We start from the raw sequence: 25,154 nt of genomic DNA, 5'->3' as shown, positions 1-25,154 counted from the left end.
AGATAATGTAATCATCAATACCATGGATGCTAATTATGAAAACATAGAATCTTTGACTAAATTAGATGCTACTAACACTATACGATGTTAAGAGTTGCGCATTATAAAATTTAAAATGTGTAATTGGTGGTTACAACGCCAAAAGAAAAATTGCATGACTTAAAAAAATAAAAGTATAAAATACATAAATATAATTTTTATTTTTTTCTTTTTCCCTATAGTTAAGAATCAATAGTGGCATATAATAATGGTTCAATAGTAGTACGATAATGGTTCAATAGACGTTTGATAGAAGAATGTGGTTCGATAGACATTCAATTGATGTTTAATTATTGAACAATGTTGTTTGATAGACGTTTGATCATAGAACAACGTGTTTCAATTGATGTTTAATTTATGTTTAATCATTGTTTGATTGTATGTCTATTATTTCCATAGAAAATAAAGCGTTAGTCATACTATGCATGCGAGAACATAACGTGTGTAGGTGAGAGAAAAAATCATGTACAATAGCCATAATGTGTGTGTGGGTGTGTGTGCGCGCGCGCGCGCGCGCGCGTGTGTGTGTGTGTGTGTGTGTGTGTGAGCGAGCGAAAGCGCACAAGAGGGAAGGAGACAAAGAGAGAGAGCAATACGTTTATTCCAAATTGTTATTTGCTAAACTAATTTTCAATAAGTTAATATAAAATTTATATTAAATTGATATTAGGTTAATATTAACCTAATATAAACATAAAAAAAATTCATATTAGTTTATTAAAAATTAAGTTAGCAAATAACAATTTGGTAAAAACGTTATTGGAGAGGGAGAGAGAGATAGAGAGAGAGAGAGAGAGAGAGAGAGAGAAAGAGAGAGAAAGAGAGAGAGAGAACTATTCGGGGGACTTGTGGTAACGATAATGGGGTGATTTCTCCGAAAATTGTTATTTTATTTTCCTATTTTAAATTTTTAATAAATTGATATAAAATTAATATAAAAAATTATTTTAATTAATAGTATAATGTAAAAATTATGTTAATAGATTAATATACAATTATTTTAATTAATATTTTGATATAAAAATTATTTTAATTAATAGCTTAATATAAAAATTATTTTAATTAATAACTTGATGTAAAAATTATTTTAATTAATAGGTCGGTACAAAAATTATTTTAATTAATAGCTTGATATAAAAATTATATATATATATATATATGTATATATACAAAGGTACTTTATTCCTTGTGGAGTACACTGCGAACCTCCGCTCCGCTTACATAGTTTCAACATTTTACTCCTCGCATCTTTTACAACGCACGAGAGAGAGAGAAAGATCACTCATCCATTCATACCTCCACACTCATTTTCTGGACCTCCGTTTCCGCCGCATTTACCGCTCTTCCTTCCACATTCTTATTCAGACCCAGCCACTCTCCTCCCTCCCTCAACTCTTCCAGTTTCTTCATCCAAACCTCTCCCTCCCCCCTCTCACCTAAAACCTCTCCTGCCATCCCTTTTCCGTTTCCCTATCCGTGCATTCCTCCCATACATGTTCCCACGTTTTCTCTCCCCATCCACATATCCTACACTTCCTTTCCTCTTTCCCTTCCCAGTATCTACCTCCTCTCATACCGTTTTCTAACCTAAACCTCGCAATCCTTTTCCATCTTTCCTCCTTTGAATCCCTCTTCAAGTACTCCGGCACTCCCTTTCCCTTCCTGTTGTACCATCTGTTGAACCTCGAGCTCCTAATTCTTTCCCAGCTTTCCTCTTCCTGCCGCCTCCTCTATCTTGCTACCACCTTTTCCCCCCTTAATCCTCCCTCTTCTCTCAACTTTTCTACCTCCTTGATATTCCAACTCTTTTTTTCGTAGAAACATTTTCTTCCTTCCTCCCATTTTCCCATCACCTTTTCCTCCTTCGCTCTACCTTTTATCTCCTCTCAACACAACCTTGCCAACTCCTCCTCCTTCACCCAGTTATTTTTCATAACTCCATGCCCTCATTCCTGCCCTTCCCCTGAATTTTTTCCTCTGCATCTCCTCCCTAACCATATACACCGATGTGTACCTTTCCACCCTTATTACCTATTTCAAATACCTGTCCTGTATCCTCTCTACCCCTTCCCTTTCTTTCCACCCACAAATTTCTGCACTATAGCTAACCACCGTCCACACCAACCTCCTTTAAATAACCACATCCTTCTAGCACAGTCCTTTACAAATTACCTCTTTCCTATTCGCCATACCTCTCTCATCACCACTGTTCCTGTTTTAATTGTTTCCTCTATATGCACTTTCTGTCCCCCGTTTGCCATCATCATGTATCCCAGATATTTATACCTTTTCACTTCCTCTATTTCATTTCCTTTCCATTTCCATATTAACTTTTTCTGTTTACCACGTCCTTTTCTACACCTCATCACTTTTGTTTTCTCCACATTTACCTCTAACCTTTTCTGTTCTATATATCCTTCTAATGTTTTTATTAACCCTTTCATCCCTGCTTCATCCTTTGCCACCACCGCCACATCATCCGCATACGCCAGGAAATAGATTTTTCTTCCCTTCACCTTTACTCCTCCCCCCATCACCCCTTTTCTAACTCCTCATCCAAATCCGCTAGCAGTAGTGTAAACACGCATGGGCTCAACGGACATGCCTGTTTCACTCTTCTACCTGTCCAAAGGTATCCCCCCTCCCTTTTTCGAACCCTTAGTATACTTATTGTCTCCTCCAAAACTTCTTCACACCTCACCACCAGACTCTCTCTCACTCCCTTCCTCTTCATTGCCTGTACCAGTATCTCCCTATTCACCAAGTCAAACGATCCTTTCATATCAACAAACATAACTACCACTTTGCCTTTTGTTTCCGCTATTTTCTTATTTATTAGATAATTTAACACGTATATGTGGTCTATTGTTCCTACCCCTCTCCTCAACTCCGTTTGACTTGGTGGTAATATCCCTTTATTCTTCACTTCTTCCTTCAATCTCTCCGCCAAAACCGCCGCGTACACTTTATATGCCGTTTGCGTAAGCGTAATTCCCCTTATAGTCTTCTACCTTTTTCTCCTCCCCTCTTTTCACTATTGGTACCCCTATCCCCTCTCTGTGTTCTTCCGGCCATCCCTCTCCCTTCCACACTCTATTGTACATCTTTCAAAGCCATTCCCTTATTTCTTTTCCCCCGTATATACATACATCATTCATAATCCCATCCCCTCCTGCCGCTTTTCTCTCCTTGAATTACATTATCGCCCTACCAATTTCCTATCTACTAATCTCTTCTTCCTCTTCTACCCCTCTCCCCATTACCTTCCTTCTTATCCTCCACTCCACTCCCCTTAGTATCCCTTTAAAGTGTTTTTTCCACTCCCCCATTTCAATCCCTTTCCTGACTCTCTTTCTCTTCCTCCTTCCTTTATTCACTACCTTCCACACATCCTTTTCGGATCGTATTTGTTCTATTTCCTTCTTCCATCTTTCCTTCTCCCTTTTCTTCTTCTCCTCACAATGTTCCTTGTACCTCCTTCTCATTTCTTTATAATTTTTTCCCTCTTTCCCTCTCGCCGTCCACCTCTTTAATTCTTCCATTACCTCTCTTTTTCTATCCCTACATTTTTCATCCCACCATCCTCTCCGTTCTTTTTTCTCTTCCTTTTCTACTCTCTCTAATGCCACTTCTATTCTTCTCTTCATTTTTCTCCAAACTTCCCCTACCCTCTCACCATCGCTATCCCTCTTTCCAAAGTATTCCTCAAATTTCTTTTTTCTCTTTTCTGTCCAAACCCCTCTTCTTTCTTTCCCTTTCTTTTTTCCGGTCCTCTCTTTCCTCCGCCCTTCTCTCTCCACCCCCCATACCGTTATCGGCTGATTGTCGGAGTCCACCCAATCTTCTACCTTCATCTTTTCCACTTTCCTTCTTGTCTACTCGTTCCCGATCACGTAATCTATTACGGTCCCTCTCTTCTGTATACGTCCATTCCCCCTTCTCATCTCCTTTTACGCTTCTATTCAATATCGACCATCCTAATTCTCCTATATAACCACATAGTTTCTTTCCTTCTCTATTCACTTTTCCATCCTTTGAGCTTCTTTTTCCCTGTTCTACCCCTCCCTCTTCATCCTCACCTATTCTTCCCTCTTCTCTCTTCGTCCTAGCATTGAAATTCGTCCCTATTAACACCCTCACCCCTTCCTCTCTATCCTTCATCTACTCTCTCAGCTGCCCCATTTTTTCCTCCAAATCTCCGTTCACATACACTCCTATTAGCCTTTACCACTCTCCCCCTAAATTTACTTTTACTGCTTGTAATCCCCCCTCTTTTCTTTCTTTATCATCCTTTTCTCTCCCTATCCCTTCCCTTATCCCCATAATCATTCCTCCCATTGCCCTCCCTTTCTTACTCTTCCTTGCCTCCTCTTGCACTTCCCATACGTATTCTTTTGGCAGCTATTTTTGAACTCTTTCCCATCCCTTCTTCTGTAACTAAGTCTCACTTTGAAACATCACATCCCATTCTTTTAGTCTCTCCATGAAATCCTTTTCTTTGTTTTTCATGCCTGCCACCTTCCAAAAGCCTATCTTATACTTTCTAGCATCTCCTTTTTTTCTTATTTCTCCTCTTTTTCCTATGCTTTCCATTTTCCATGTTTCCTTCTTTTTCCCCCTCTTCTCCCTCTCCCACCTTCCACCAACCTACCAAAATCCCCTCTCTCTTTTTCCATCCCTCTACCCTCTTCTATCCTCCCTTTCCATTCTCTTACTTCTTTTCCGTTCCATTCTCTTGACTCATCCTTAATCTCATCCCATACCCATAATTTCTCCTCAATCCATATTTTCATATTGATATAAAAATTATTTTAATTAATAACCTGATATTAACCCTTAAACACACCGATCTTGTAAAATACGGAAACACATTTTTGGATCTGGGAGACTTTTTCAACTTTAAGAAGCTATAACTTTGATTACAATCAATATTTTTCTACGATTTTTTTTTAAACAAAAGTTCAAAATCTCAGGAGTGTGACTGCACAATCGGCATTGGCGAAAAATAATTTATTGTAAAGTTATAAAAAAAAACCGTTAAGCAAAAATGAGAAATTGGTAAAAAATCCACTTTTCCTTCAAAAAATCATATCTTCGCAACAAAAAACTTTTAAGGACTTTCAAATAAAGCGTTTTAAAGCTGAAGATTCACATTTTCAAAATAAAATTTGGCAAAGTCATTCTTTTCAAAAAGTATAATGTAACATGGAGAATATGAGGTATTTTTGGCCATCTAAAAATCCACTTAAAAAAAAAATCATTTCTTTGCAACAAAAAACTGTGAAGAACTTTACAATACGGCGTTTTAAAGCTAAAGATTCATACTTTAAAAAAAAAATTATATTATTGTTACTTCTATTAAAAAATGTACTTATGTAACAAGGCAAATATGAGGTATTTTTGATTAAATCGTGTCTAAAATTGAAAATTGATGTGTTTCATAATATATTTAGGAAAAACTCCCTTTTCTACAGCATTTTATAGTATTCCAACTTTAGACAGAGTATATGCGAATAACATCCGCAAACCGACCTGTTCGAACGTATTTTGTCCAGTTTTTTTATGTAAAATACTCACAAAAAGGTTTCACTTTCACACTATATGAGTCGCATCGACCCTAACAAAACTTTGCTGCCGTGCCGTTCGAATTTTAATTGACCAAAAAAGTTAATCAACCATATCAATCGAAAGAGGAGATTTCAAACTTTTTTTACGTCTTGGTCCATACCTCCTATCTCATTCCGTCTTCACATAGCAAGCGTTCCAAATTTCATATGGGGTCTCTCAGACCCACTTACGTGTTCAAAGATTAATTTAATTAATTAAAGAGGGGGACTTGCCCCTCCCCCGTGACGTCACACACTTCCCCTTTCCCCCATCCCAAAGTGGATTAAAAAAAGTGGATTTCTATATCTATTTATGTCACTATGTACTAATTCTAAAATACGAGTTAATTGTCCCTTTTTATATTTTGAATAGAACAATCATACCTGTTTGTCCATGACGCATGACTCCCAAAACTTCGTTTCTGTTTTAATATTTACTCGTTCAAGTCCGTCTGTTATTTTCCGATCGATTAGTTTCTTAATATCATTTACATTTAAATGTCATAAGCAAAAATGCCATAAATTATTTGCCTTTTTTTCGTTTGCCAAACCTGCAAATTCTTGATTGAGTTGAAACGTTGCTTCGTAGAATTTTCCATTTGTGCGTGCAACAAATCGCCGTTGAATGACACATATACATGGTCGTCCTTGAATGTAATCTGGTATCCTTTTCTTGTCAAACGCAGAATTGACATTAAATTGTACTTTAGATCCTTGACAAACAGAACGTTTTGAATGATTCTGGATTCTCCGTTGCCATCATGTAACATCTTCACTCTAATGTTACCTTTTTGTGTAGCCCTTAATTTCTCGTCCTTCTTGGTCACTGCAATATTAATTTCTTCAACGTTTGTTAATTTCTCAAAACAAGATGAATTGTTAACCATATATTCTGATGCTCCTGAGTCCAAAATAAACTTTATTTGTGTCGTGTTACTTTGTTTCACACCTCCTTTGTCTTTATCCACAGAAGTATGTGCATGTGCTATATTATACTCATCGCTATTTTCTTTGAGCGCTGCACATAATGTAAATTCCTCGGCGTTATTTGCAGCAGCATTTTTTGTATCTTTTTTTAAAGTAAACTCGACATTTTTTTTATTAGTACCTTCCTCAACATATAGTTATTTTTTTTTTTTTTTTTTTTTGAATCTGCATTGCAATTTTATGTGGCTAGCTTTTCCACACCAAAAACATGTGATATTGTCATTTATTGCATGCGCACCGCTGCTTTTAGTATTCGATTTACCTGCCTTCCGCTTGTTCGTTTCATCTAACAAGCGTCTTTTTACGTATTCTTATGTAAATTTTGTCGGATCCATCGATTCAATTAATACAATCAAATTATCGTAACTATCCGGCATTGTAAGCAACAGATGACAGATAATGTCGAACTTCTGCAAGAGTTCCACCAGCATCCTTAATCTGTCAAATTGTCAACTCAAATTGCATGAAATGATCACATATTGCGTCAGTTACGTTGTACATTAGAAGTTCTTTCCGTAGGAATATGTGACTAGAAACACTTTTCGTTGAAATATGCCAGCAAATGTGTCGATCATTTCTTTAGCTGTGTGCTTATCTTGGATACACTCGAGTTAACTATCATGCGTACTCTTAACGATAGTAGACTTACATTTCTTTTCATCTGTCCGCAGCTTGTTTTTTGCATCTTCTCCAACGATTTTTCCAACAACTTAAAGCTTCTTTGATGAATTTTATCAAGTCCTTCTCGTCCAGATATGTCCCCAAACGGTAATATCAATTGTTGTAGTTTGTGCCGTCGAATAACAGAATTCCCGTATGGATCGTACTTTTGTGAATAGCCATGTTTAATCAAAAAAGCAATTACTAATTTACAAGTCTAAACTTATATTCCAAATCAAAATTCTTCCTGAGCCTATAATCTAATGGGGTTTGCAAAAACAGAGCACACAGTATTTGTATAGAATGCAAAAATGTAAACAAATAGAATAGAAGTTAGAGCAAATATAAAGGATAGGTTGGAAAATGCAAAATATGATGAGTCAACTAAACAAGACGCAACCATGGAATTGAAGTACAGATGATAGTAATATCATGCAGAAAAAATATGTAGTGATAGAAAGGGAATTAAAATTGATGAAAGATATAGAAAAAAGTACTTATGACAACTTGATTAAAACAATTAATCATAGATTTAATAAATTTTTTAAAGGAGAATGTAAAATTAAATGCAGGATATTGCAGGGTTTTTATGCTTTCAACAAAGGTAAAAATAGTATTAAGATATCTATGCGATTGCACTATGGTGCAATCAAAATCTAGTCCGTCCGATTAGCATAAATATGTTAAAATTCTACATCGCAATATTAACTTTTAAAAATGCAATAAAGGCAAATGATTGTCTAGATAAGCTCGAGAAGCAGCCTAATAAGTGTCTGCAAGGCTTTATTAAATTTTCAGCTTCTTTTAGCAGGAGTGTTATCACCGATTGGCCATACGATATCCCAGAGTTATGGAATAACATCTTGGAAAAAAAGGATATCTTCAAAATTTAAAAAATGAAGAGGAGAGTCTGAGAAAAAGATATTAAAAAATTTCGGCTACAATTTACTAACAATTTTCTAATTACGATGAAAAGCAGCAAAATTAAAGACAGGATCAAGATTTTTAACAATTTGAATATTGGTTTGAGAATCAGACGTTATGTGGCACGGGCGGGTCCGATAGCGCACGGTGCGATATCACACCGTGCTTGGTGAGCGACAGCTCACCAACCAATCATTTTGACTTATCTAACCCAACCAACGGAAAAACTCTAGGCATCAGCCACTGTGAGTGGTGGTGTGCTATCGGTTCCGTGCGCTATCGAGATCCGCCCATGTGGCACCGGTGACTTAATGTTTCAAGTATTTCAAGCTTGGCCACGTTAAAGACCAATGTAAAAATGAAGCTAGATGCATAGCGTGCGGAGATCCTATGCATGGTGAATGCACTTAACATGTAGAAATTGTAGAAGTGCTCATTGCTCTACTAAGAACTACCCCATCGCTCTTAAAAACAAAGAAATAAAGACAATTATGGCACATAATAACATATCGTTTTTCGAAGCAGAAAGGTTGTTAGAAGATAATTTCCCAAATCAAGAAACAACAAGGTATGATAGATATACTAATCCTTTGGCGTGGCCTAAATTTAGCGAGTAATAACAAAGAGAGAGGGAAAGAGACTAAAAGAAAACCAACTGACTTCTTACGCAACGTACACAATTAAAACTATTAAAACTAAAGAAAATAGACTTATTTAAACTTATTAAAACTATAGAAAATAGAAAAATAATAAATTACCAAGTAAATTACTAGAACCTTATTAGAGAGAGAAAAATAGAAAGAGAGCAAAGAAGAAGACAGCAGAGAATAGAAAGAGTGGAAGTAGAAAAACATAAACAAGAGAGAAGAGAAAGAGAGAGAGAAACAGGAGAAAGAAGGAAACAAGAATACATAAATTATTACATACAGATCAACAATAAAGGTATGGAGAAAGAGAAAAGAGGGATGGCTTTTTGTCAAGCGAGAGATATAGAGACAAATTCGAATTGTGTTAGTAATATAGAAGCTAAGAAAGTAGCAAAAGATTGCACATCGAGATTTGACTAGTCGTTGCAAGTAGCAAGAGACATATGCAGAGCATCTCGTAAATTTCGTAGAGATTTTTTGGAATTACTGAGAAAACACGGTTCTAACCTTCCACTTAAAGGAGTAAAACATGAAGAGGAATATAGACAATTGGGGTGTAATTTACAAGATATTGATAAAAATAGGGAGTTTTGGTGAAGACACCAAGAAGAATTTAATAGAATTAAAAGACTAAGTATAGATGCTGATAGAGGATTTCGGGGGCGTGATAGAGAAAGAGATTTAGATTTATATTTTAAAAAATGACAAATATTTTAATGTGGAATTGGAGGATATTATTAATAAGAAGGCGAAGTTTGCTAAAAATGTGCCAAAATATGATATAGCGGTAATAACAAAAACAAAGTTGGTGATAAACCATTTTATATTTCAGGATTTAAAACGTATAAAAGTCAGAACATTAATAATATTGGAGGGGTTGCTAATCTGATTAAAAATAACATTGAATTTAAAGTAATCGAAGAATGGGCCATTAACTCAATTAATATAGAAGCAATTGGGGTTAAAATAAAAGGTATTGCAAGACTTTATAACTTAATAGCAGTTTATAGGAAACCGTATGTCTATAAACCTATGTCGGCGTGGTATGACTTGCTTAAATTCAAAGGAGCAAATAAAGAAGACTCTATTATAGTTAGTAACTTCAATGCTCATAATAATGCATGGAACTGTACAAATACGGATAAAAATAATGAGAGATTATACATGGCTATGTTTCAAAGAGGATTCATCAATGTCAATTACGATACTAAAACCAGAATGAATTATTACAACTAAGTTGCATCGAACATAGATTTGATTTTTGCAAACAGAAACCTAATCAATAAAATTAAGTATTAATAGCAATTAGATGCATGGGGTTTGAAACACTAGCCGGTGAACATATATGTGGACGTGAGTTTTCTACCCTACAAGAAAATTACCAACAGGATTTTGAATAAAAATGCCGATTAGAAAGCATATCAGAATAAAATTGAAGCCGAAATAGATAAAATGCAAATCACCATTAACAATATAAAAGAAGGAAAAAACTACACAAACTATATTCCTGGTTAGGTATAGTAAAGGATAATATGATGAGAGGTACTCTAGTTGCATCAGGGAAGGATCCGGATAAAATTGATAAAGTTAGAGTTATAAAAGTTAAAAGAGCAAATCAGCATAATAAAAGACAAGAAATTAGATGGTGGGACGACGAATGTGCTAAAGTGATAAGAGCTAAAGGTAATAAATTAAAAATATGGAGACGTACCGGTAGAATGGAAAACTTTGTGCAATATAAAAAATGCCGAGCTATATCGGGGAAAACCATTAACAAAAAGAAAAAGGAAGATTTTAGAAGATTTTGTAATGGTATCAACAGATTTAAGAGCCTTTCATATGTTTGGAACTATGAGAACTTTAAAAAACGCCAAAAATAAAGTAAATTGGAATACATGGCAACACAAAAATAAAGAAAAGAAAATTAAAAGTTGTATAGCAACCTTAGCTCCACCGTGGGTAGAAGAAACGAGAGACAAAGGGAATGAGATGGAGGAATATTCCATGAGTGAGAAATGAAGAATTTTCCATTGACAAACTATCTAGGATCATACACATGATTAGAAAGGTTCAGCTACGGAGCTGAATAACGTTAATTACCCGATGTTGAAAAACTTACCCTTAAAAGGTAAATAACTTCTGTTGAATATTTATAATATTATATAGATTGAGAAACACATTCCTTCAGAATGGAGTAAGTATCAGGTCATTTTCATTGACAAGGTGGGTAAAGATAAAGTGAGACCGATTGCATTATCATCATGTATCTGTGAGTTAATGGAAAGATTTATATGGTGGCTCAAAAGAAATAATAAATTGGATCCTATGCAAAAGGAATTTCAAAGAAGAAGATCATGTATAGAAAATCTTACAAAAATGATAGCGGATATAAGAGTGCCAATTTGTCTGGTGATTATACTCTTGCAGCTTTTTTAGATGTAACGCCTATGATAATGTAGATTTTAAGGTAATGATCAAGAAACTGACAAGAAGATGCTACGAATTGTAAAACACGGAATCAGATAACCCTTAGTTTATTCGAAAGGGGGGTATAAAAAGTATCAGAGCGTTTGAGTAGAATTCCTCAAATAAAAGTTAAGAATGGTATGAGTATACGGTTCATGCGCTTGACCTGCTCGTTTGCTCTCGGTACTCCGGTTGTACTCAAAATGTGTTATATGTTCTCGCTTAAACAATATTCAGAAAAGTCTTTAGAGGTAAAGGCAGTGCCTCTATCAGAAATTATTCTATGCGGATTTCCAAAAATAGACGCCTGTTTACGAAGTTTATCTAAGATTTCACTCGTATTTATAGTTTTAGTTGCATAAAGCCATACAAATTTAAAGAACGCATCTACTACAACAAAATTGTGTTTATAATTTTCTTCGTAAAAGGAAGAGGCTTTAAATGATCCACGTGATACGAATCGAGAAGAACCTCTCCTTTCGCGATTGGACTTAAGAATCCCTTTTGTCTACCGTGATTTTTCCTCCGCTAAGATATACGCGACGTAATTTCTTATTATTTCTTCAATTTTTACTTTTGCATTTGGTACCCAATAATCGTTACGCAATATTGTCTCAGTTTTTGCTACAGAAAAATGTCCTACTTCGTGTGCTTGTTTAATGATTTGTGACTGTATATTTTTCGGTACTACCACTAATAATTCACCGTTATTCTCGCAAAAAAGTAATCCACCCCTGACAACATAGTCAGTCGTTATATTTGATTCTGTTAACTCAAATATTTTTTTGATGTCAATGTCCTCCAATTGTGCCTTTTTTAACCGTATTGTTAGACTATCTCTTTCTCTATTTATTAAGTTACATTCCGGTAACGACTCAGTAACGACAACATTTACATGTTTCATACTCTTTCTTGAATAATGCTAGACGCGGTATTGAAATTCTTCAAGCAACAATGCCCATCTGGCAATTCATACACATAAGTCTTTTTTATTCATTGTCGCTACACAGGCATGGTAATTAGTTACGATGGTGAATGGAATCCCTAATAAATAAGGTCTAAATTTTTTTAGTGCTTTTACTATCGCTAATACCTTTAATTCGTTGGATACTTTTGTTCTGCAGACGTTGTTTTATGACTACTGTAATAAACAGGATGCAATGCATTGTCGACTTCATCTCTCTGCAACATCGCGCTGAATTCATGCATAGACGCATCTGTATGCAATTCCGTCTCATTACCTATCTTATATATTTTTAATAAAGGCTTTGTATATAATATTTTCTTTAAGTAAAGAAACGCTTGTCTTTCTTATTCTCCGAATTTAAATTTAGCATTCGCTTTCAAAAGATCACTTAATCGCGCGATGAATGAATATTGCGATATAAATTTACGGAAATATCTACTAGGATCCAAAAAACTTTGTACTCGCTTAATACTCGTGAGCTCAGTAAAATTTTTAACCGCTTCAATTTTATGCTCATTCGGAGATACATATCCGTTCTCAATGACGTGTCTGAGAAATTCGACACGCTTTTTAAAAAAACTACACTTTTTCCAGTTAATTATTAAGCCTCGCTTGCAACTTGCAAAACTTTTTCCAAATTTTGTATTCCACTTTTGTAATCAACTGTTGGCACAATTAAATCATCTAAATATGTTAATACAATTTTTCCTTGAATAAGATCTTTGAAAACAACGTTAATAAATCTTTGAAAAATAGTCGGAGAATTACACAACCCGAAAGAAACACGCAAAAATTTGTAGTGCCCATCAGGAGTGATAAAAACAGTGTATTTACGACTCTGTTCATCGACTCTGACATGAAAAAAACCGTTTGTTAAATCAAGAGTACTGTAAAAGTTTACTCTTTGCAGCGTGGCAATTTGATCATCTATTAATGGCAACGGATATCTATCTTTTATTATCTTTTTGTTTAACTGTCAATAGTCTACAAAACAGTCTTGTGAAACCGTTTTGCTTTTTCACTAATACAATTAGACAAGCATAATCCAAAAGCGATGGTTAAATTATACCGTCACGCATCCACTCGCTCATTTGTTTTTTTACTGTCTCTCTCTCTCAGACATCGCTAGACGTCTCGCTCGTTGATAGACAGGTTCGTCATCTTTTAGTGTTATCGACATCTTTAAATCTATGTCTCGCGTTTTATTCGGTTTATAATTACGCACGAGTTTCGCAATTTTATCTCGCAATGCTTCAGTTCCGGGACGTGGGATAAATCAATATCGTTATCATCGACATCTAGATCAATCTTTAAGATCTCTGGCAAATTTTCGACACACTTTGTTCCCAGTAACGGATTAATAACAATTTTTCCCGGTTTTATCGTTAACTCTACTGAATTCAAAAAGTCATTGGCGACAAGCAAATTTTGGTTTAACAACGTATCTTGCATGACGCGCACAAGAATGGGATATTTGTGCTCGTCTATTATTATTTCCGTATCGAACTCGCTCATCGTTGAATTTCCGGTCGCACCCACGCCACAAAATTGAATCTCTTTTAACTTTAATTTCGGACAGCCTAATCAAACATATGCACTAGCTCGCATTAAACAAATGTCGCTTTCCGTATCTATGAGAGCAATAAACATGCACCCGCCTACGCTAACATTTTTTTCACATTTTTTTTACTCACGGTTATCTCGTCGCTTTGCACAACATTTTATTTCTTAGTGCATTTTGCGGCAATGTGTCCTCGTTCACCACATTGAAAACATTTCGGACCCTGCGCTTTTGTAGGACAATCTGCAGCCGTGTGTTCTCGCTGACTACAGTTAAAGCACCGTCTCTCCATCTCGTTGCTCGCCGCCTCCTTTTCACTCTTGGTTTTTTCGTCTGCCTGCCGATGTTGATCTCCGTCGTTTCGTCGTCGCCGCTCCGCACTGTCACCGGTATTGCTGACTGAGACCTTATCCTTTAGAGTCACGCTCGAACGCCCTCAGCAACGCTGCCCTTGTCAAAATCTGCCCAATACGCGCCTGATCTCGTATATTTGTCTCTGGTATTCCGTCTATAAGGTATTCCATCACCTCGTCTTCTGGGATAGGTACTTAGTTGGCTAGTATAACCTTTTCGTGGACGTATTGATGGAATGTTTTACTTAATTTCCACACACGCTCCTCAAATCGCTTGCGCAATTTTATTCTACTGGGACAATGATTGTACATCCCGCAAAGCTCTTCAAGAAAATCATCAAGAGATATCTCGATATGCTTGGGTTTTGACCAAAGCCATTTGGCAGCTTTTCCCTTTAAGCGCATGCCTATCAGAATCCTGACGTAGTCGTCAGAAAGACAATACGTTTTCTTTAGCATCTTGAGTTGTAGCTCCTAATTTTCATAATCACCAGTGCTACTATCAAAATGACTTAATAAATCTGCTATGGCTGAAATGCTTGCCTTTGCGATATTACGGGAAACGGTTTCTTCTTCTGCTATTTGTCTTCGATCCGGGCGCTGCTGCGCTTCTCTCAATGATTCTATCTCTTTCCTCATTATTTGCATTTCTTGTTCAGTTAACTCTTTTTCTTTGCGATACATTTCAATTTCCTGTTCACGCATTGCCAATACTCGCGTTTCACTATTAGTGCTATATTGATCTTCTCGGGCACTTGTACTCGGCCCTGGTATTTCAACATCTTCTTCCAGCTATCCGCCAGTTGGGTCCGCCTCGTGCAGACGTTTCAGCAACTCGATCTTGTTTCCGGTAATTGCCAAATCCATCTCTTGCAGTCTCTCCTTAAGCTGTCATATAATTTTTGGGCGGTTGGAAACTCATCTTGATGCACTAGGGATTGACCATCTCTCACATACACGGATAATATTATGCTTTGATCTTCTCTCACAATTTTCTCGATTTTGATTGCGCTTTCTGCAATGGTTTGTGTTGTTCAAGGACGAGTCCTCAAAGTTTATAAAAAATAAAATTATTTAATAAGAATTCAGAAAATGCGCATCGAAATCAGAACTTTAGTTTCACAAAATTCACACTCACGATATTTATTATAAAAAAAAAATCGCACAAGACAATGCAAGAAAACACAACACGAGAGCCAAAAGTCACACACAATATATCATTGCTAACAACCAGTTCAAGACGCGTTGCTCCGATTTTTCTCGGTGCCATCTCAGACATTCGTGCCTGTTCACACACTACACGCACACGCTCGTAATCAGTAAACCATCACACAATATTGATACCTATAAGCAATAATATTTTTAATAAATAAGATCTGTATTTATAAATATTGATATTTTAAATAAAATAATTGTAACTGTGAGAAAAATATAATTTTATCTAAAAAATTATAAGGCGTTCCAAATTTTTAAACAGTAATGCATACGTCAAATTAACATATCTAATAAATGTAAAGAAATGTTTGTCTCTGTATATTTTTATATTGAATTCTATTTGATAGAAAAATATTAAAAGTTACTTTTGTTTCAGAATTAATCAATAAGATTGTTAACACATAAATTGCATGAAAAAGAATAATCTGAAATGTTAAATTTATGCGCAAGCTTTAGTGCTAAAACGGATGACACAAAATGTGCAAATTAAGCTGTGCTGTTTCAGAGAACAGGAAATCGACAAAAAGTTGTGCAAAATGATGATGAATCATTTAATTATAGTGTTACGTCCAGCCTAGTGGTTTATTGTGACTATAAAGAAAAAGGGGGGTAGGCAAGGAAGAACGTAACAAACAATACTCGTACGCGCGTGTTAAGGAGGGCGGATACGAGCCAAGGCGTAAAGAATTTAGATATGGGTCAGTATGTCGAAGAGACCCTAAGACCGATATCCTATTTCACGCCTTAGTCAATCCCTTTTTGAGCCAACAAATCTAATCGTTTTAGCTCGGGATAGGACTAAGTGCAATCTTTTTGTTTAGAGCGAGAGATAATAGAAAGTCAATGAATAAATAAGATAGTTATTGAATAAACGTTGATTTTATTTTAACACATCAAAGAAAGATTAGAAAATTAATGATTACATTTGTTCTAGCTTATAGTTATACAATTATTACGTTGTATAAACATAACGTTTATAATGCTAATAAAATAGAAGTGTTTTATTATACCGATCGCTTGAAATACAATTTTTATCATATTATTCTATTAAAATACAACTTAATTTTTAATTTATATATTCATATATATAATATATATATGTATATGTGCGTATGTGTGTTAACAGGGGATAGGAAGCAATATATTGAGAAAAATTTGTTATTCTGATATTTCGTCGATGACAACGGAGCTTGGGCGGAAAAGATTCAAAAAGGCGTTCTTGGGGACAAGGTGAAAATTAAGATAGGTGGAGAGAGATTGGAATCGTGGCTTCAGGTGGGAGCCTCAGAAGAACGGAGCGAAGCTCTTCAAAGACAAAATCATGAGGGCCGAGGGCATACGTGCCTTCGGGGAGAGGAAATGGAGCGACAGGACATGATGTAACTAATAACTCCAACGTCCGGTGAAGACAGGAAGTGAAATAAAATTGAGGAGAGAAAGGTTCGTCTTATAGTAGGATTTCTTCTAGTATTACTATACTGGAAGTGGGGGAGAGGGAAGGAGAGCAGAGACAAACAACTTCATTCAGGAATTCCACGCTAGCGGTGAAACTCACTGGAGAAGCGGGGCTGCTTGAGATTGTCATCAATATGAGGGACTGGGAAACGAGGACGGAGGAGTATCAGGGGCAATTCTGTATGTGAGTGCTGAGGAGATTGAGAGAGTGGGTGAAGGGGATTGGTGTTCGTAAGGAGATTCTGGTTGTTCGAGAAAAGGAGGTGACGGAAACTGAAAATGTTGCGGAGCCTGTTCAGGTTCCTGAGCGTTTCAATTTGTAGTCTTCGCCCAAGCGAGTGGCTCTGGACGGGAACGCTTTGTGGATCGTTCAATCGGGTTATGACGTGAGTTTCTTATTTAAAATAAATAAAATTTAAAATAAAATAAAATAAAAGAGGGAAGGAACGGAGTGAATAGCGAGTGACTTATTGTTTTGCGTATAGTTGGGAGATTCTTGAGCCAAGTTTGTACTCGAATTTGTTTAATATTGTTTAATATTGGTCAGGAAATTCCTGGGTCGGACCCGTGGAAGATCTGCTCGCAATAACAGGATGGGTCTACGACAGTTGTCTATAGTGGTGGTCGACGAGCACGGTTGCAGGTGTAATATACATATATATATATATATATATATATATATATATATATATATATGTTCTCACTCGCAAGAGAATTACTTATGGATTTTTACTGTATAATTCGGCACTTTACACTGGCAGAACTTGTTACCACAAAATGACTGAGTACTGATGAAAATTCTCTATTTTATACAATTGCTTCCTTTGTTCTAAGAAGGCCGTGTGTACCGATTTTTATTATCTAAAACGCCTACGCGCGGTTTAATCCTTTGCCTACGAGATACGTGTCCGGCATCGAATTACGCCGTCCATTCAACAAATCTTTGTCACTTTTTTTTCATACTTCCCGCTAATTATTATTATAAGAACGTGCGTGACATGTCATCTAATTACTAAGAATTGTGACAGATTTTGATTTAATGTTCTATGGGTGCTGTGTTTCCGGAAGCCAAAAGTGGTGTATACTCGTGCCTTTTGGCTTCCTGATTTTAATGTTTACCAATGGAGTTTATACATTTTCGGAGTTGAGCAACGGTGTTACCTCGAAGGGCTCCTACAAATTACTTTTTGTGTCAACGAGTTTATTCGTCCAGCTAATATGACAATTTGCGATGACGTTATTGTTTGACACTTCTTTATAATTTATGGTGCTTTGATTTGTGACATTTCTTTGATGATTTATGATGTTATAATTTTGTGACATTTTTTAAATAATTTATGGTGTTTTTTGATTTTTGCGACATTCCTCACTCGCCTCAGTAGCGTATTTTATGTTTCGCTGTATTCCAGGAAGTTGAAGTGAGATTAAGTGGGTCATCGTTACTCGGCCTCCGTCTTATAGTGTATCCGTCATTAAAAAGAAAGAATCGTTATGTCGCTGGACGTAACAATAGCAATAAGATCAGAAAGCCTATACAAATTGGTGACACTTTGTGTGCTCGATGTCGACTAATTGTTTATAGGGAGAAAACGAAAAATAAAGAGGATGATATACAATCTCCATCAACATCAACAGTTCTTCAACCATCCAAATGTGTTTGAATTTCCGGAAGCTGACAATAAAGAAGCTACTAAATGTTTGTCAATTCAAAAAATACAATCTGAAACTTCATCACTTTTATTACAATCAGCTTACAATCATTGTCTATTGTTAGATCACAGTCATCTAGTAATGATCCAACATTTGTTCCTCGATTGAATGAAAAAGAAAATGAAACTCTAGAAATACTTTTTCAGCAAGTTGTAGCGTCGCAGAAAAAGAATTTTTTCCTACGGAAAATCGGTGTTGTTCTACACACATCATAAAGAAAAAATTTTTTGAAGACGAATTAAATAATATAAAAATACATTCAGACTTCAGTAGAATAAAAGCATCAGACCTCATGAATTTCGTCAACCAGTTGTCTGACAACTGTAATGAGTTAAAAAATATAATTAGATATGGTTTTTTATCTGATATATGCTTAAAAACATTTACTGGTGTTACGTGGAAAAATCTTAATAAATTATGTGACATGATGACATCAATGAGAAATTCAAAAACTTAAACTGTTTTGCAAGCTTTAGTAGTTTCTTTATTCAAATTAAAAACTGGTAGTTCAAATAATGTGATTACAGCTGTTCTTGGACTCGATTATACACAAGTTTCTGATTACTGTGAATAAATCATGAATTCATTTAAAAAAGACGTTTTGCCAAATCATTTCGGTTATTTCAGTTTATCTCGCAAAAAACTCATTAATAATCAAACATCCGAGATAACTAAAAAACTATATGAGCTAAATGATCAATTGGTACTAATATTTGATGGCACACATTAGGAGTATAAATAAGTTTCCACCATTTTTTTATCAAAAATTGGACATTTATTGTGAAAGAACGGTACCTAATGTTTTATTCGAAGTATTGTCCATCGCTAGCCACTACTTTTTCCCATCTTTCTGGCAGTATACGGATACCGCGTCGGAAGAATGCTTCATCTTTTGAAGCTATCCACAAATCGACCCAATTATTTGTATCTTTATATGAAGTGAAGTGTTGCTTAAACAGGCCATGCGCCATCGATCGAAATAGGTAGTAATCAGAAGGAGCAATGTCTGGTGAATACGGCGGGTGGGGTAAAACTTCCCAATTGAGTGTTTCCAGGTAGGTTTTGACCGGTGCCGCAACATGTGGACGAGCATTATCATGCAGAAGAATAACTTTGTCGTGTCTGGAGTAGTAGTGAGCACGTTTTTCCTTGAGTACTCGGCTTAATCTCATCAATTATGTTCGGTAGAGAGCCTCAGTAATGGTTTCATTTTGAGCAACTCATAATACACGACACCAAGCTGATCCTACCAAATACACAACATGAACTTTTTTCCATGAATGTTCGGCTTGGCTGTCGATGTTGAAGCATGGCCAGGTGGTCCCCATGATTTCTTCTTCTTTGGGTTATCGTAGTGGATCCATTTTTTATCACCAGTGACTATACGATGTAAAAAACCCTTTTGTTTATGCCTGGCAAGCAGCATTTCACATGTGAAAAATCGGCGTTCAACGTTTCTCGGCTTCAGTTCATATGGAACCCAGTTTCCTTGTTTTTTAATCATTCCCAATGATTTTAAGCGATGTGAAATTGCTGGTTGAGTCACTCTTAATGTAAGTGCAAGTGCTTCTTGCGTTTGGCACGAATCTTCATCTAATAATGTTTCCCATTCCGCGTCTTCGTACACTTTCGGCCTTCCGCTACGTTCTTTGTCTTGTCGACGTCAAATTCACCGTTCTTAAACTTGTGAAACTCACTCACGGCAACTTCTCTCACTTAAGGCAGCCTCACCATATGCTTCTACAAGCAATCGATGCGCCTCGGCTGCAGATTTCTTCAAATTAAAGAAGTAAATCAAAAGCTCCCGCAAATGACGCTTATTCGGCTCAAAACTCGACATTTTCGCACGAAAAAAGATATATGATGCTGATACAAAATCGCTAATATTTTAAGGTTATGTTGTTGCCAGATGTCCAACCTTACAATATAACGTTTTACAACAGACAATTTCAACCATAACATACTAGTGGCGCCATTTTTTGTGAAACGGCGGAAACTTATTTATACTCCTAATATATTTGTCATAAAAAAGTACCAACAATAACTACCAACGAAAATCATACTCTAAACAGAAAAAATTACTATTGTGTAAAGCATTTACTATTTGCACAACAAATGGTTATATTGTTGAAATGGAAGGACTTTTTATTCAACTCAAAACGATGCGGAAATACTCATAATACTTCTAAATAATACCAATGGTCTTTAACAAATTATGAAAGCAGGTGATATTTGCTGATAGAGGGTTTCTAGATGTTGTGAAACACCCAGAAGAACGGAAATATAAAGTGTTTATGCCAGCTTTAAAAAAAAAACTGAAGAATCAGACAACTCTCGGTGGGTTACTAAAATCCGTTGGGTTGTTGAAGGAATTCTCGGACAAAAATACTAACTTCTCCACCACACTTTGGATAATAAACTCCTTCCAAAAATTTGGCTATTCTTCAAAATCGCTTTTTTTTTAAACAATACTTTCGGCACGAGACTACAATCTGATTTTGAAGTTTTGAATGAAATCATTCAGCAAATAAGTCTCGACGAAATGTAGAAAATTTGTTAAGTGAAAAAGTAGAAAAACAACATTGGAACCGTCAAAAAACTCAATTTCAATTAACAATTAACATCAACCGATTTACTGGATTTTCCTGAAATAACGGAAAGAGATTTGAAAATTCTTTTCGTTGAATTATACCAATTATCACAAGCTGTATCCTATTTAGTAGAAATGATGAATGAGTCAGAAAAAATCATTTTGCATTATCTGAAAGCATTAGAAAATCAAAATGACTTAATAATAAAAATCCTTGTAAAACCCAGGCATAAAATCGGCTGATGTTAAATGTTGAAATTGAGTTTTTCGTCGGTTCCAATATTGTGTTTCTACATCTTCAGCCAACAAATTTTCTACATTTCATCGAGACTTAATTTGCTTAATAATTTTATTCGAAACTTCAAAATCAGATAGTAGTCTCTTGCCAAAAGTATTGTTTAAAAAACAAGCGATTCTGAAGAACAGCCAAATTTTTGGAAGGGGTTTATTATCCAAATAGCAAAACTTGTTACTTACATCGATTACATCTGTCATTCTGTAAACTACTCTGTATACAACGTTATGTATGTGATTATCCTAATGGTAGACGCACAGTTGGATCTTGTTTTCACAATGCTGCAGTGATATACTATTTATCTCACGCTCGCTATTTATCGAAAATAATAAGACCTAGCAAAATTCTATCTAATATGTTCACTGAAGAAGAAGTTTATCCAGTAATTAATGAAGATAGCGATAAAGATTAAATGTATTTCTTTGTTTTTCAAAGTGTTTTTCAAAATAAATAAATGTGATTAATTTCAACTTGTGATTAAAATATTCCAATATGAAATTTTATACACAAATAAAATGTTAGAGAACTAATAAAACGATTTACTTGCTCATTTCTTTGAAAAAAAAATTAACAAAAAAAGATATTTTAATTTTTTTCATTGTGGCGCACTTTTTAAAAAAAATCTGAAAAAATATATTTTGTTGGTGTTGGGAACAGAGATTACATATAATTTTTTCAAGGTGGTCAATCAACGCAATCAGGATAGAAAAAAATGTTTAAACGTTATTTTCATATTTTTATTACTTTATTTACTTTCTGATTATTACATTTTGTTACATGTAACGAATAATGTAACGAATAAATATATCGAATAGGGGAGGCTGCCCCGATGACCTTGACCTTGGCATATGTTGTCAAGGTCATGACCCTGAGTAACGTCCAACAAGTTTTAGCCGTCGTTCGCCCTTCGTTAAAAAGTTATAATCATAAAAATTTATGAAAATTAAAAGCGATAACTACACATATACTCACATATACACATAAAAATGTGGTACATAAAACGCATGGGCGGGGGAGGGGCTCCGCCCCTCCCCCTGCACCCTCACCCCGTATTTTTTCTAACCTAACCTATCCCTATTTTGTCGAAATGTGTAATGATATTAGATTTGAAATTATGGGTTGGATTAGGAAAAATTTTTACGTGTGGTACAAAGAACCTTTCCTTGCAACCCGTTCCCGTATTTTTCCTAAGCCAACCTAATTTCTAATTCTATTTTAGTTTAATTTTAAATCTAATATTGCAACGTGGTCAATTGGATATCCTTGGCCAAATTACAACTAAAATAGGGATAGGTTAGGTTAGAAAAAATACGGGAGGGGTGCAGGGAGAGGGGCCAAGCCCCTCCTCGCCCATGCGTTCTCTGTATGTGAATATTTGAGTTTTTTTGAGTTTTTTTACCAATTTTTGTTTTATACACGTATTGAATATCCGACTACAACTAAACACAAGAAATATTGTCAAAATACAAATGAAACGGGCCATCAAAGTTCCACGCGGAATGAGACTAATCTTATAAGCTATTAGTACTGTTCCGCGCAGTGTGCGTGTGCGTGTGCATGTGCGCGCGTAACCTAACCCATAATTTCAAATCTAATATTGTTACAAATTTCGACAAAAATAAGGGTAGGTTAGGTTAGAAAAGAGAAGGGGGTGCAGGAAAAGGGGCAGAATTTTTCCCCCGCCCACGCGTTCTCTGTACCATATTTTTATGTGTATATGTTAGTATAGGTGTAATTATCGCTTTTAATTTTCATAAACTTTTTATGATTATAACTTTTTAACGAAGGGCGAGCGACGGTTAAAACTTGTAGGACGTTACTCAGGATCATAACCTTGACAACATATGTCAAGGTCAAGGTCATCGGGGCTGCCTCCCCTATTCGATATATTTACCGAAAAATTGGTACTGTGAGGTTTCGAACACCTCTTTTCACGCAGCCGCCAAGAGCAAAATAGAAGGTGCGCCTTAATCTCCTCAGCCATCGCGCTTCATGCTTTAAACCTACCGCGCAATCGCACTTAATGCACCGCGCGGCGAATGCCAAACTTCACATGCAAATTTATCGGAAATGAAGGTACATGCACTCAAACGCTCTGGCATTTTTGATACCCTCAACCTTCTCCCCCCCCCCCCTTTCAAATGAACTGAGGCTCATCTGATTCAGTATTTCACACTTCGTAGCATCTCCTTGTTAGCGTTATTGATTCTGTCCCTCGGAAAATTTTTCAAACTATGAAGCTATTTTTCTACATACTTATAATTAACTTAACGACCAATAAGCTCTAGTCGTTACATCAATCATAAATTGAGAGTATGTAGAAAGTAGTGACTTCCTAGTTTGGAAAGTTTTCCGAGGAACAAAATCAATAACGCTGGGTGTACAGTACTTTCATTTATTTTTGCGTATTTTATGCTATCACATTGTAACAGCACATCGTGTTCGATTTTTGCTATGTTTCTACCGCTAATGCCTGACGTTACAGGGGGTGTTTTTATAATATTTCTGATATTATGGCATGACAGCACATCGTGCTCAATTTACGCTGCGTTTCTGCCGTTAATCTCTCATATGACAGGCAATGTTTTATTCTTGTCATATTTCTGATGTCATGTCATGACGGCACATCGTGCTCGATTTCTGTCGTGTTTCTGCCGTTAATATCTGATATGACAGGCGATATTCTATTCTTGCCGTATTTCTGCCCTTATATCATAATAGCAAGGTGCTTCAGTCCTGCTATGATGAGTTGTTATGTTATGCTAGCCTATCGTAACGGCAAAAACTAAACTAAGCTAAATACTACACAGTAGATAGGAATCTGTTCTGTACTCATGATTGAATTTGCTGGCATACTGTCTAACATTTTGCTATCTGTAAAATGCTACAGTATTGAATAATTTTGCATAGCTCAAAGTGTACGCAACCAAATAAAAAGTTAAATAATGAAAAAACACTTAAGTGTACATATTATATGTATATTTGTGTGATAATACGATCTCAAGTTTAAAAAGAATGAGAAAGTATGTGTTATTAAGTATTGAAGTATACTTTGTCAAAGGTTTCAAAATGCTCAAAAGTAAAAATACCTTATAATAATTATTAGCTGTATATTGGCATGTTAGTGCCATTAAAAAACAGCGTACTACTAAACGAATAATTCTATAAGCAATTGTTAGAATTTATCATCTAATAACGGAGATAATAAAGGTAGCTGTATTGTCCGCAGCAGCCATAATACCCTCTTCCCCTCTATGTATACACATATTTATATCTATATATACACGTATAAATGTTTTTTTTTTACAGAAGAGGACAATACTTCGAGCAATTACGGGGTTGATCTAGCAGACAATACAAAAGTGAGTGATGATTACGCCAAATCTCCTTATAGCCTCCATTCTGTGCCATTCTCATAGCTTTAACGTTTTTATAGTTCGAAATACGACAATCAACAAAAAACGACGGTTAACAGTAACGGGATTCTGTTCTTTAGTTTAGAAATTTAATACATGCTCTTGCTCGCGACGCACAATGTCGCGATTCATGTCGACCTGAAGAAATGGCAAAGCCAATAAATTTAAAAGTTTGATATTAATATATGATGCAACATTATTTCTTATTTCTGATAAATAGATTAAAAGAATCTTACAGATACAGCTCACAATAGTAACAAAAT

At 35.6% G+C, this 25,154-nt stretch overlaps 1 protein-coding gene across 2 annotated transcripts in view; it reads left to right on the top strand.

Moving 5' to 3' along the window:
* LOC105198089 (follistatin) overlaps positions 1-25,073 on the top strand; it is a 621,281-nt gene extending 596,208 nt beyond the window's left edge. For both annotated transcript variants that reach the window (XM_039451098.1, XM_039451097.1), the window contains one exon: positions 24,785-25,073. The gene's annotated coding sequence lies outside the window, so the exon portion shown is untranslated. The remainder of the gene's footprint in view (positions 1-24,784) is intronic.
* The last annotated feature ends 81 nt before the right edge of the window (positions 25,074-25,154 follow it).

This window comes from Solenopsis invicta, chromosome 6 (assembly GCF_016802725.1).
Source record: "Solenopsis invicta isolate M01_SB chromosome 6, UNIL_Sinv_3.0, whole genome shotgun sequence".
NCBI lineage: Eukaryota > Metazoa > Arthropoda > Insecta > Hymenoptera > Formicidae > Solenopsis > Solenopsis invicta.
The sequence above is the reverse complement of the archived record's forward strand: the minus strand, read 5'-3'. Positions and strand labels throughout refer to the sequence as shown.